This window comes from Chrysochloris asiatica, unplaced genomic scaffold, assembly GCF_000296735.1.
Source record: "Chrysochloris asiatica unplaced genomic scaffold, ChrAsi1.0 scaffold00007, whole genome shotgun sequence".
Lineage (NCBI taxonomy): Eukaryota > Metazoa > Chordata > Mammalia > Afrosoricida > Chrysochloridae > Chrysochloris > Chrysochloris asiatica.
In genome coordinates, this window is record NW_006408525.1 from 25,464,325 (window position 1) to 25,477,921 (window position 13,597).

The 13,597-nt window shown below is 41.5% G+C and overlaps 1 protein-coding gene across 3 annotated transcripts in view; it reads left to right on the forward strand.

Annotated features, from left to right (window-relative positions):
- The first annotated feature begins 2,773 nt into the window (after window positions 1-2,773).
- WIPF2 (WAS/WASL interacting protein family, member 2) overlaps window positions 2,774-13,597 on the forward strand; it is a 59,230-nt gene continuing 48,406 nt past the window's right edge. Inside the window, exon 1 of one of the 3 annotated variants that reach the window (XM_006832583.1) lies at window positions 2,774-2,941. The gene's annotated coding sequence lies outside the window, so the exon portion shown is untranslated. Of the gene's footprint in view, window positions 2,942-3,238; window positions 3,376-13,597 lie in introns of those variants that run through there. The other 2 variants (XM_006832584.1, XM_006832582.1) reach the window with 2 other exon arrangements.

The following is a 13,597-nucleotide window of genomic DNA, read 5'->3' on the forward strand; positions in this document are numbered from 1 at the left end:
TTTGTTTTTAGGAAGAGGGTTTTCCAGGTACTTATCTTGTCACATAACTGAAAAAGCAAACTACCGAACTACCAACACAAAATATGTTTTTGCAAATAACCTGTCCTTTCCAGGAATGTAAGTACTTTGTAAATTGTTATGTATTGTTCAGAACTTCACCAAGAATTGTTCACCATTTTCGAAAATCACATCACCACTGGTAACATTGCACAACACAACACGGTTACATCAATCTGCATTTGTGACTGTTAAGTTTTCAGTGATTCTGGGTATGAGTGCAAGCATCTGACTACTTCACTAGATCTTCTTCAGTGAGCAGGGAATGCCCTCAGTTAAGGGAACATTTGAATGAGGCCTGAAAAAATTAGGATAAGGTAGAGAATGTTGTTGTTAAGTGCCATCGAGTCGGTTCCGACCCATAGCGACCCTGAACAGGGTTTCCGAGGCTGGAAATCTTTATGGGAGCAGAAAGCCTCATCTTTCTCCTGCGGAGCAGCTGGTAGTTTCAAACTGCTGACCTTGCGGTTCGCAGCCCAATTCATAACCACTACTCTACCAGAGCTCCTTAAGATGGAAAAGAGCCAGTACAGAAGTCTGGAGGTGGGAACTGCTTAGTGCATTGGAGTGCTAGACAGCAGGTCCACTGAGTAGTGAATACGGAAGAAATGGACAGGCAGGAGATAGAGTGAAGAGCTGGAGGCTCTGGTTAAGAAGTTGAGATCTACCTTCTCTCTAAAGACTACATACCTGAAAATCTTCACCTTTGCCCCACTGAGTCCAATGCCTGCAATGAGTTCCATCTTCTCTGACTAGTAATAAAATTCTACTCATCTTTTATGGCTAAGCTCAAAATCGTTTGTGAAATCTTATCCCATTCTTTAGCAAGAATTAATCACTCCCTGGTCTGACGCACCACAGATGTCCCCACGGCACTAATCACAAATCACATGCTGCCTTATTCCAGCTGGATGTTTACATGCTAGTTTGCCTACCATAGTGAGTTCCTGGAGGGCAGAAGCTCTATCTTAGTCACTCTGGTAGCCATCCATGTCTTGGTATCTAAGTCAGTGCCTGGCCCACAGTAGGCACTCAATGAATGCAATGAATGCTGTGACATTAACTTGACTAGTGTGTGGTGTCCAGCACCACTCATGGCAGAACAGAAGGAAAACAAAAATAATAACAACTTATGATTTATCAAATGTTTGCTGTTCATGATCTGATTCGAGCCTTTAAAAAATTCTATGAGGCAGACAGGGTAGGCACTATTAGATAAGAGTAGTTGAGGCCCAAGACCACATAACTAAACCCAAACCCAAACCCATTACCATTGAGTGGATTCCAAGTCATAATGATCCTATATGATAGAGCAGAACTTCCCGCAGAAGTTTCCAAAACTGTAATCTTTATGGAAGTTAACTGCCACATCTTTCTTCCTAGAAACAGTATGGTGGATTCTAACCAACGCCCTCAGTGTCACCATGGTTCTCCAGCCTGTTTGTTATGTGCTGTGGAGTTGGTTCCAACTCATAGCGACACTGTACAGCGTTTCCGAGGCTGTAAATCTTTATGGGAGCAGAAAGCCTCATCTTTCTCCCGTGGAACAGCTGGTGTTTCGAATTGCTGACCCTGAATTAGCAGCCCGATTCATAACCACTATGCTACCAGAGCTCCTTTGCTAGCAAGTTAAGTGCCATTGAATCAGTTTTGACTCATAGCAACCCTGTATAGGGTTTCCAAGGAACAGCTGGTGGATTTGAACCTCTGATCTTTCGGTTTGCAGTCCAGTACTTAAATGCCAATTCTGTCCTCTTTGGATTCAGTGCCAGAAGGAAAATGGAGTGACCTGAAGAAGAGCATTTTGAGGAGTTTAGGCAATGAGGCTGGTTGCAATGGAAGAGCGCTTTTGTGGATGGACAAGGAGAAATCCTCAGTCAGTTGCATTGAGTTACTGGCAGGGCTGCCAGGGAGGGCATTCCTCTTCCTGACCCTTAACTCACGTAGAATCAATCCTACTCTAGCCCTCTACCCATGAATGCTGGGGAACCCCTAGCCTGCGAAAGAGATGGGTATTTGTGTGTCCCGGTGTGGCGCTGTGGGTTAATGTTCGGGACTGCAAAGTAGGTTTGAATCGCAAGGTCGGTGGTTCAAGCTCACCAGTCGCTCCTTGGAAACCCTATACACAGTGCCGTTTAGGGTCGCTATGGGTTGGAACCAACTCGACGGCACCTAACAACAACAACGGGGCACTGTGGGTTAATGCTCTAGATTGCAAGGTCGGTTTGAACCGCAAAATTGGCTCAAGCTCACCAGCCGCTTCTAGGAAACCCTATACACAGTGCCGTTTAGTCGGAACCGACTTCACCGCACTTAACAACAACAGCAACGAGGGAATGCGGTGGAATAAAGACCTAAGAGGGGTACACTCAAGAAAGACTCTCTAGTTCGGTGGTTCTCCACTTTTACATGTTGGATCACCCGCGGAAATTTAAAAGTTCCAATGTCTAAACCACAGCCCAGGCCAATAAACCAGAATTTGCAAAGGTGTAACTAGTCATCAGGTTTTTGTTACAATTTTCAGGTGATTCCAGTTGCAACCAAAGTTGCAAACCCTCCTTTCACCTGGCAAACGGAATTTCTGTGACCTCCTCAAGATGGCGACAATAGGACAGTTTCCGCCTTTAGGAGAACCGGCAGGGGCGGGCCTTCCAAGGACGCATGCGTTTAGGGAATCCTCGCTCCCTGCTCCCCTCCTCCTTTTTCCCCCGCCTCCATTTTGTTTGAGGACGCTGGGGACGGTGGGAGCAGATCCATTTCCGGGTTGGCAAAAGGGGCGGCGGCGGCGGCGGCTAGAAAAGGAGCTTGCCGAGGGGCGAGCGGGACCGGAGGAAGCCGGAGCGAAGGTGACGGAGGACTCGCTCTCGGAGCCAGCTGCGTCCAGGTTGGAAAGAGAAGGGGGCGGCTGGGTCTGTCTCTGAAGTGACCTGCGGACCTGAGTGGGAGGAAGAGCCGGGCGTAGGGACTGGGGCGGGGCTTGAGGCGAGAAGGGGCCTCTGGAGGAGGGACTTGAGGAGGAGAGGGGTCCTGAAGGCGGAGCTTGAGGGACAGGGGCCTGGGGGCTGAGTCTGAAGAGCCCGGAGGAGAGGGGGCGTGGGGAATCTTAAGTAGGGAGGAGTGGTCGGGAATTGGCTTGGGGCGAGCACAGTCAGTGAAAAGGAGGGGAAGGTTATTGAGAGACAGGAAATAAAGGCTCCTGAAGGGTTGGGTAAGGTGAGTAAGACGGGAACTCCGGGTGAGGAACGAGGTAACCGTGCGCAAAAGGGGACATGGGGAGGGAGGACCTGTTGGGAACAAGAAATTAGCAGGATGCTCTGGGTGAGGAGGCCAGTGTGACTTTTTTGGGGGTTGTTGTTGTTGGAGCTGGGTGAAAATTTGTGGTTGGGAGGACGGCTCGGCAAACTGTTTACACTAAAGGGAATCCTGACCGCGTTGGGGATTGAGTTAAAGGTTGAATTGATAACTGTTGCAGTGCGCACGGGAGCATCTAGAATGGAAGGTTCACGAGGCGTGGGGGAGAGTGGTGAGAAGTAAAGAGGGGAAAGATGGAAATCGGCAAGTGTTGGACGTGGACAGTGTGTATGGTTGAGTTGCTGATCTGGATGAAATATTCTTAAAGGCTATCATTGCATTGTTGTTATGTGCCGTCGAGTCGATTCCAACCCATAGCGACCCTGTATGGTGTTTCCAAGAATTATTGCCATTAGGTACCTGGAAAAAGCTGATAGATGCTGGGATTCATAATTTTAAACGGATTTGAATGATTTGCCTTCTTTGGCCTTCCCTAGGACCAGGGCCCACCCCCGTCCCTCCCCCTTCTTCATGCTGTTATTTCTGCCTTACTGTTTTGGTTTGTGAATAACTACTAAGTGTTTTTGGAGATTTTTAACTCCTTTTACAATGAGAAAAGAATCTCAGGGAATAAGGACTGTTCTGTCCCACCTATTGATTCATTGAGTAACTTGTGAGGCAAATCATTAAACTGATTTCATTGTTTTTTCTTCTCCTTTTGAAATATAGGTCCAGTCCCTCCCTGCTACTAAAAGATTGTGTTAATCAAATGGGATAAAGTGGTTGCAACAAAAAGTGATTTCCGAACTCAAGTCTGAGATAATATTCTTCCTCAGCATGCAAGGACTTCTGTCCCTTATTTGCTAGGGAACAGTTGGTTTTTAAATTTTTTCTTAGCATCGTTTATCATTCATATTATGTTGCACTGTCAAAATGGAAATAGGGAGATTTAGAGTTGGGGATGCATGAGTTTGGTTTGTGGGGACCGTGGGAGAATGCAGTGTGTTAGAGAGAATACAGTATTGTGCCCTCTAGTTTCCAGAGTATCTTACTCCCGACAAATTCTGAATTTCTTCGTGAAACTCTGAGAGTTCAAGGGTAAAAACAGTATTTGATGGTTAAGCGCTTTGCTTGGTTCCCCTCACTCTGGTATTGTTGACTGTTGGTGGAGGACCAGTGTGTTTATGGGCAATTTCAGCTTCTTTATTCCTACTCATTTGAAATTCTGGTTGTCCTTTTTTTTTCTGAGGGGGTGCATAGAGCTCTAATAACTATTTTTCCCATTGGTAAACCTGTTTAGCATGGAATATGTGTTCCTGGAAGTCTTGGTAGTTTTGAAATCTGTTGTGGCTTTGCTTAAGAGGGGCAGATTCTAGTTTTGCCTCCCACTTGATACAGATTAGTGTTTACTCTGGGCACTGATGACTTTGTGATGTCAGCACAAAGGTGAAATGCACGGGAGGGTGGAAGGGATCATGAACAGTTCTCAGATTTTACAGATGACTTTGAAGAAGGGACTCCTCGTGTGGCACTGTAGGATCAGCGCTGGACTGCGGACTACAAGGTTGGCAGACCTTATGTATAGGGTCTCTGTGAATGAGAACGGACTTGATGGCACTATAACTTTTAACTTGAAGAAGGGAAGAGAGAGATGTCCTTGTTCCTAATGAAGATAAATTGGTCAGTTGTTCTTTCTTGACTCTCTGAGTTAGTTGTCTGTTGAGAGCGACCTGGTATACTTGGGTCTGTTTTCTGATTGATCTAACGTAATTCAGAAATTCATGGACTGTTGGTTTAGGCTGCATCTCCTAACCCCAGGCTGAGCTCTAGAATATGCTGTATATATACTTATTTTGGAATAAAAACCTGTTTGACATTATATTGTCATTTCAATTTACAGTGTATCATTTCGATTTGTTATTTAGAGCAGTTTTGAGATAAGTTATAGAGGGTCAGAGCTATGGCCAAGCTTCTTGTATAGCCTGCTTCTTTAGCATAATGATTTCTGTTTTTCCTATCCTGTCACGTTTTTTTCCATGGAACCATTTCTAAGTGGAAAATAGCAAATTACACATTTCCCCCCTCCTTTTTAGTCTCTTGTGGACATCTTGTCCTTGTCACAGTGTGATACCACCCAGTGAAAAGATTCTTGAATGTTCCAAATAGAGAGGATTACAGAAGCTGAGCTGGGTTTCCTGGGCCAGAGAATGGACTCTGTCAAAGCAAAGCAAAGTTGCAGAGACACACAACCGGGACCTTGAAGCTGTGAATAACATTTTGGCAACATGCATCCCTTTGCCAAATAACTTCTTTTATTCTTGAGTGTGATTGTTAATCTCTTTCTCAAAGTAGGCTCTTGTTGCTACTGTTCTTCACACAACTCCGGAGCAGAAGCTGGCAGAGAGTCTCGGTTGACTGTCTCTTGAGGGCTATGCCTCAGCTTAAAGTAGATGGGGTGTTCTGTATCAAAACGAGGTTCATTGGCAGATCTTGAGAGCTGCTGTGCAAGGCACTAGAGGCAGTACTCTCTATTGAGTTTTCTCACAGCCCTTTATGATTCTTCTAAATTCACATCGGTTACTTATTCATCTGGTGATTAAATGCAGCCAGAGTCACTGTCTTTGCTCAATGTGAATGTCCTGGGCATTGAAGAAGAAGACTTGGATTTCTGACATGCCCCCTCTCCCTCTGCCCCACCCACTGGCTCAACTTAAATTTACAAGGACTTCTTCATAATAATCTGTAATAACAACATCAACAGAAATCCAGGCCACTGCCATTGATTTGGTTCTGACTCATCGTGGCCCCGTGGGACAGAGTAGAACTGCCCATAGGGTTTCTAAGACTGGAATTTTTATAGAAGCAGATTGTCCCATCTTTCTCCTGCAGAATGGCTGGTGGCTTTGAACTGCTGACCTTTCAGTTAATAGATGAGCATGTACTGTGTCACTGCAGTGTCTAATATAATCCACGTTGGTTGTTGTTGAGTGCCGTCGAGTCAGTGCCGACCCATAGCTACCCTCTATAGGGTTTCTGAGGAGCAGCTGGTGAGATTGAACCACCAACCTAGCGGTTCAAAGTGACTTTGCAGTCTGGTGCATTAACCCACAGCGCCAGACCAGGACTTCAATATGATCTATAGAGGGATGTTTAAAAATGTTAAATAGAACCTTATGACAAAAGCAATGTTAGCAGGGAAAAAAGGTGGTGTGTGTGCTAATGTCTGTGTCTTAGGAGGCAGTGGTGGTTCAAGTGGAAGAATCTGGCCGTCTGTTTGGGAGATCTGGGTTGAATTCCCTGGCCATGCGCAAATCCTGCTACCACTTGTCTGTTAGTAGAGACTTGCCTGTTGCTATGATACTGCAGGGGTTTCAGTGATGCTTCTAGACTAAGATTGACAAGGAAAGACCTAGTGATCTACTTCTGAAAAATCAGCCAACGAAAACCCTGTGGAGCCCAGTGGTCTAGTCTCCTGTATGGAATCACCATGACGTGATAGCAGCTAACAACAACATTGCTGTCAGCATTAGGATGTCAAGATTGTGATTCAGTACTTGAAAAGAGTTTGTGGACGCAAATTAGTTATCAAATATAAAAGCTAGAAATTGACTCCGTATAGGCTTGGCAAAATTAGTATAATTTAGAACGGCTATGAACAATATATTTTACGTAATAACACATACTGTTGTGTTTTTTTTTCCATAACTGTGTGGGAATGGATTATGAATGGGTTATATAATTTATGACTATGACCCTTATAATATTGGAAATACCCCAAAATGAAGCCTCTCTTTGATAGCCCTGAATTCGACTGTTTCTTGCCCTTGTTAGCTTAAAGTATCTGTTTCTGATATGCAGGTTTGGGAAACCAGCAAATTCACCTATCAAAGGCTTTGACTCTGGTCTAGCACTTTGATTGTGGTAGCAAATATGATTATTGGATTTGTGTTTAAATCCAGTCATAGATCATTTTTGAAAATCATCTTGAATGCTTGTCAAATTTATATATTTATAAGGAATATGTATAAGACTTCCCCATTCTTGTAATTGGTTTTTTTTAAGTTTCTTAAACTTTGTGGATTCAGATTAAGCTCAATCTAGAATTTGAGGTCCCTTAATGAATATGATTGTTTTTAGTCAATATTTATGATATTTCTTCAGTACAAAGTTACTGACCTACTCTTTATGCATACAGAAATTATGGAATCCGATAATCCCCGCTGATTAAAATCATGAACGCACTTTCCCTATTTATTCATATTGGGGCACTTAGTTTTAAAAATGGAATTTTCTTCTAAAGTCGTACAGTTTAGTATGAACAGTACACCTGAGATTTTGGGATAATTGAGTTTTCTTCTTTCCACTTTCATCTTGCCAATGCTCACCTAGTAGAGAGGATGTTTGTTGTTGAAGATCCAGGTATGAGATATTTAAACTAATACCTCTGTCTTAAAAATCAGGACAGGAATGTTTTTAGTAAGTTTTATTATTTGAGTAGAAAATACATATGGTTCAAAATTCAAAAGGTAAAAAAATGGCATATAGTAAGTAGTCTACCATTTACCTTAGTTATCTTCCCAGAGATAGGTAGTAGTTATAGATTCTTTCCAGAGATACCGTGTACAGTTAAATGCACATATTTTTTTTGGCCTTTTTTTTAAAAAAATAAAGAGTAGAATGCCATTCATACTACTTGGATTTTTTTCCCTAAATTTATTTTGACAGCCATTCCTTGTGGACAATAAAGAGATTTAGCATTATATTTATATGCTCAATACATATGGATATTTAAACTATTTCCAGTCATTTGCTGTTACAAACTATGCTCAGTGACTAACCATGTATATTGGACCCTTTGCATGTGTAACTATATCTGTAGGATAAATTTTTAGTATTGCCGAAGCAGATGACTTTTTGATCCCATTTTTCATTTATTCAGCAAGACTTTTTGAGCTCCTACAACGTAAAAAGTTGATTGTGCTATGTGCTAGAGATACAGCAGTGAACTAAACTGACGCTGTCCTTATCCTCATGGAAGTTATGGTCCACTGGGAAAGACTATTAAGTAATTAATTTTTGTTGCTTAATAAATGCTGTGAGGACAGCTAATGGAAAGCCTAACCCAGATTCACTGGGACGAAGGACAGTCAGGGAAGTTCGATGAGGAAGTAACTTTTAAGGGTGAAAGCTAAAGGACCACAGAATGAATGGAAGGAGAAAAGCTATTCTAGGTGGAAGAAATGGTACTGGTGAAGGTCCTGAAAGGGGAAACAACCTGAGTGTTTTGAGAAATTGAAAAAAATTCCATTGTGGTTGGAGCTTGTTGTTAATGTGCTGTTGGTTCAATTTTGACTCACAGCAATCCTATATGATGGAGTAGAAGTACCCCATAGGGTTTTTTGTTTTAGAACTGATTTGCATATTTTTACTGGAAATATTTGTTGTATAATGAAACTAAATTTTAGAGACACTGGATATCATTAGTTTGTATGTTGTTGTTAAATACCATTAAGTGGGTTCCTATATAGAATTTCCAAAGAGCGGCTGGTGGGTTTGAACTACCTTAGTTTATTAAAAAAAAAAAAAGAGAGAGAGAGAGACTGGCGATTGCTTGATAAAAGACTTCAGAACTTTAGTGGAATATGATGCCATTTCAGTAGTGATTTATTATCCTTGTCATCCTTAACTACTTCAGTGCCTTCATATTTTGGGAGAACTTTATCTCTGACTTTGACACTTACTGGCTGTTCCCTGAGATTTTTCTGGAAGTATAATGAGTCTTGTGGTTAGTGGAAGCTCTGGTAGCGTAGTGGTTACGAATCGGGCTGCTAACCTCAGGGTCAGCAGTTCGAAACTACCAGCTGTTCGTGGGAGAAAGATGAGGCTTTCTGCTCCCGTAAAAATTTACAGCTTTGGAAACCCTGTACAGGGTCGCTATGAGTCAGAACCGACTCCATGGCACACAACAACAATAATGAGTCCTGTGGTTACTGCTTCAATTGCACTCCTCCTGATACTTGGTCAAAAACAGGAAGAAACTTTGTAAATTCCTATCTTCTTGTAACCCTAGTTGCCTCCAGTGCATACTTCCCTCCTACTACATTACCTTGAGGAGAGACCTGCAATTCCCCTGTAGGGTTGTCTAGGTGGTAATCTTTCTGTGAACAGGTCTTTTCTCACGAAGTTTCTCATGGATTTAAACCTTTTGGTTAGCAGCCAAGCACTTAACCAGAGCACCACTGGGCTCCTTGGTTGCAGTTTAGGAAGTGAAGACAGAGAAGTAGGAGGCAAGACCTCAGAGAGTGTGGGCTTGTAAAAAATGAGTAGCTGCATGGATGCTTCAAAAAGCTTGTGAAATAATTCAATTGTTTTTTTAAGTTTTTATTGTGAATTGAGTGATAGTCTACATGGGGAAACATCAGCTTGTTTCATGTCAATGATTACAATTCCCTGCATGCTTCATATCATTTCATGTCATTCAACAGGATTTGCTTCTGTTCCTCTGGTCTTTTTTTGAATGTGCACCAAAACACTCAGGAATATACAATCATTCAAACAGCCAAAGGGCACACCCTGCTTCCGGGCCACCAGCACACATCCCCTCTCCCTCCAAGAATCTTAAGAGTCCTCAGCTGCTCCTTCTCTACATGTCATCATATCTACCTCCATCTCTGGTGTGCTTCTCTGGGTAGGGTCCCACACTCCATTCCTGATCTTCATCCTTGATGGTCCCAGGGTCCTCTGCTCCGGGACTGTAAGATTGACCAATCACCCCTTTTTGCTATAAAACTTTTACCTTTATAGTTGCCACAATCGCATTTAGTTGTGATAACGATTACTCACTATTGAATCATGAGAGTCTTGCCCCTCTCCTTTCAGCAGACTACATTCTGTTTTAATTTCATTTTTTTCCATGAGCTTTTTGAAGTCCCTTTGTAGTGTAGTGAATTTTGAACTCAATATTTATAACAGAGATTTTTTGTCAGTTCCTCGCGTAAGTAGTAGTGTAGTATTGATGCTGAAACCATCTATATCCGGTGGTGGCACAGTGGAACAGTATTCAGTATAATGCCTATTCTTGATTCGTGTTCTTGTGTACCATTGAGTTATTCTGATTCATTTTGACTGTGTACATTAGAGTAGAACTGCTCCATAGGGTTTCCAACTCCTAGTGTGGTGCTGTGGCTTAATGCACTAGACTGCAAGGTTGGTTTGAACTGCGAGGTTGGCGTTTCAAACTCATCAGCCATGCCTAGAAAACCCTATACAGGTTTCTATGACTCAGAACCAACTTGACAGCACTTAACAACAATCTTTATGGGAACTTATTGCCAGGTCTTCTCCCATCCTCCCCCTTCCTCCCCCCCACCCCCAAGTGGCTGTTGGGTTCAAACCATTGACCTTTTAGGTTAGCAGCTGAGTGCTTAACCATTGTGCCATTAGGGCTTCTTTCTTTTATTTAGTAACTTTTTATTTATGAATTGGGTGAAGGTTTACATAGCAAGTCAATTTTCCATTCAGGAATTCATGCACATTTTGTTTCCTGACATTGATTGCAATTCTCACCATGTAATTTCGTTTATCCCATTTACTTCCTATGTTTTTCATTTCTATTCCTCTGTCTTTTCTAACCCTTCTGAGCTTTGCCCTTCTGTAAATGCTGCCCTTTTGACCTCAAATGGTTACTTATCCTAAGGAATGCAGGATTTATTCTTGAGGTTTATGTCCTTAAAATTGTGTGGTTGGGTTAGGTCTTGAAATTTTAGGATCCTGAAAATTGGTTTAGAGATTAGTGGTATATTGGAGAACAGTTCTTAGGTTATGGGGATGATGAGATCTTAATTTGCCAGATCTGTTTAGAAAATAGAAAATATATTTATTTCTAAGAAGTTGTTGTTGTTGTTAAATGCCATCGAGTTGGTTCTGACTCATAGTGACCCTGTATAGGGTTTACAAGGAGCAGCTGGTGGATTTGAACTGCTGACCTTGTGGTTTGCAGTCTAGTGCTGATCCTACCACACCATTTTTTTGTACTTGAGGCTAAGGAGAGATCACAGATACTCTTAATTTTGAACTGGTGAGTGTAGTATTCTGCCATAAGTACTGTCTTGGCCATATATTTTAACTCATAATTCTTCTTGGAAATGCAAATGAATCAGCCTAAGGGGCATTATAATTCTGAATATATGAGATTATTTTTATCTTCAACAATAGTGACTTTTGTTAGGATATCAAAGTCCAGATGACGGTTTGATTTAGTACATTTATTAGATACTTGGATCAATTTATTCTGTTTTCATAACATAAGTAGCCTCTTGTTTTAGCTGCCCTTCACTAGTGATCAAGTAATGAAAATGTGCAAATTATCCTAGCCTTTCAGCAAGGAGTGTTTGTGTTTCTGATGACTTAAGGGCATTGGAGTGAGAGAGGAGACTCTGACAATGAAAATTAAATCCACAGCTTTCATTATTCGATTATCTGTGGTGAGTTTGGGACTTGATATATTGTCTTTGAAATGAGGCATGATGCTTCTCTCCAGGTGAAGTCTGGATCAACATTTGATGGAGCATCTGCATAAGTTTTCTTCTTCCAGATCCTTTCATAACAGAGACTGACATTACTTGGTTTTCCTTACTGTTCACCATACAGGTTGCCTCTGCTATCCAAAAGTGGAGCTGTTGTTGTTAAGTGCTGTTAAGTCAGTTCTGACTCGTAGTGACCCTATATAGGGTTTCCAAGGAGCAGGTAGAGGGTTTGAACCTCTGATCTTGTGGTTAGCAGTTCAGTGCTTATCTTACAGTGCCACACGAGGAAAGTAGGGTGCTCCTGTGATAACATATGTAAGTTTAAATGATGTTATGTGAAGAAGCAATTGCTATTTATTTATGTGGCTTTTTTGATCCAAAAAATAACAAATCATAACAAATAACGCATAAATCCTAAAATAACACTGACGTTATAATTTTCGCAGACAGCAGTTCACAGTTGTGGTGGTTTGATGTTGAGATGATGAGTGTGGTTCTTCAGGAAGAAGCTTGGTGTCATCACCCATGCTGCTAGGGGTGTGTGCTGCCTCTTTAAGAGCTCACTGCAAAACACACTGATTCTACTACCCTTTTTTTCATAAGTGAAAAATCCTCTTCAGCTATCTGTTGGTTAATGAAAAGAGGCACTAATGTAAGGTCTTTTGTAAAAGCAAAGTTGTATAAAGTGAACTTTTGAAAAATAGGGGATACCTGTATATATTTTTCTACTTTTGCATTTGGAGTGTACAAATGAAGGTTGGGAGCTAGTAGTATGAGAGATGGCTAGCCCATCAAATATGCAATCAAGATGCTTTGATAAGTACTGGTGATTGGAAACAACAGGATCAGCAGATAGAAACCAAGTTTAGAGATCCTATGATACAATTTTTTAAGACCAAAGACTTACTCATTGCAAATACCTTTTTCAACAACGTAAACAGTTATACATGTGGACCGCTCAGGATGGAATATGCAAGAATCAAATCAACTACATCTGTGGAAAGACATGATGGAGAAGTTCAATATTGTTAGTCAAACAAGACAAGACCCTTCTGTGGTCTTGCTCATTACACTCAGGTTCAACCTGAAGCTGAAGAAAATGAAAATAAATTCTTAAGAGCTAGCGTATCACCTTGAGAATATCCCATACAAATTTAGATACCATCTCAAGAATTGATTTGATGTATTGAACACACTTATGACCAGAAAAATTGTGGGATGACATCAAGAACATCATACATGAAGAGACCAAAAGGTCATTAAAAACACAGGAAAGAAAGAAAAGACCACAATAAATGTTAAAAGACGGTGAAACTTGTTCTTCAATGTAGAGTAACTAAAATAAATGGAAGAAATGATGAAGTAAAAGAGTTGAACAAAAGATTTCAAAGATTGTCTCAAGAAGACAAAGTAAACTGTTACATTGAAATGTGCTAAGAACAGTAAAAAATCTATAGGGGAAGAACATGCTTGGCATTTCTCAAGCTAAAAGAACTGACAAAAAAAATTCAGGCCTTGAGTTGCTATATTGAAGGATTCTATGCGCATTGAAGGAATTGGCAAAGAACAAGGCACCAGAAATTGATGGAATAAAGATCGAAATCTTTCAAGAAAGTGAGGCGGCACAGGAGGCACTCACTCATCTCTGCCAAGAAATTTGGAAGGCAACTGTCTGGCCAACTGATTGGAAGAGATCCATATTTGTGCCCATTCCAAAGAGAGGT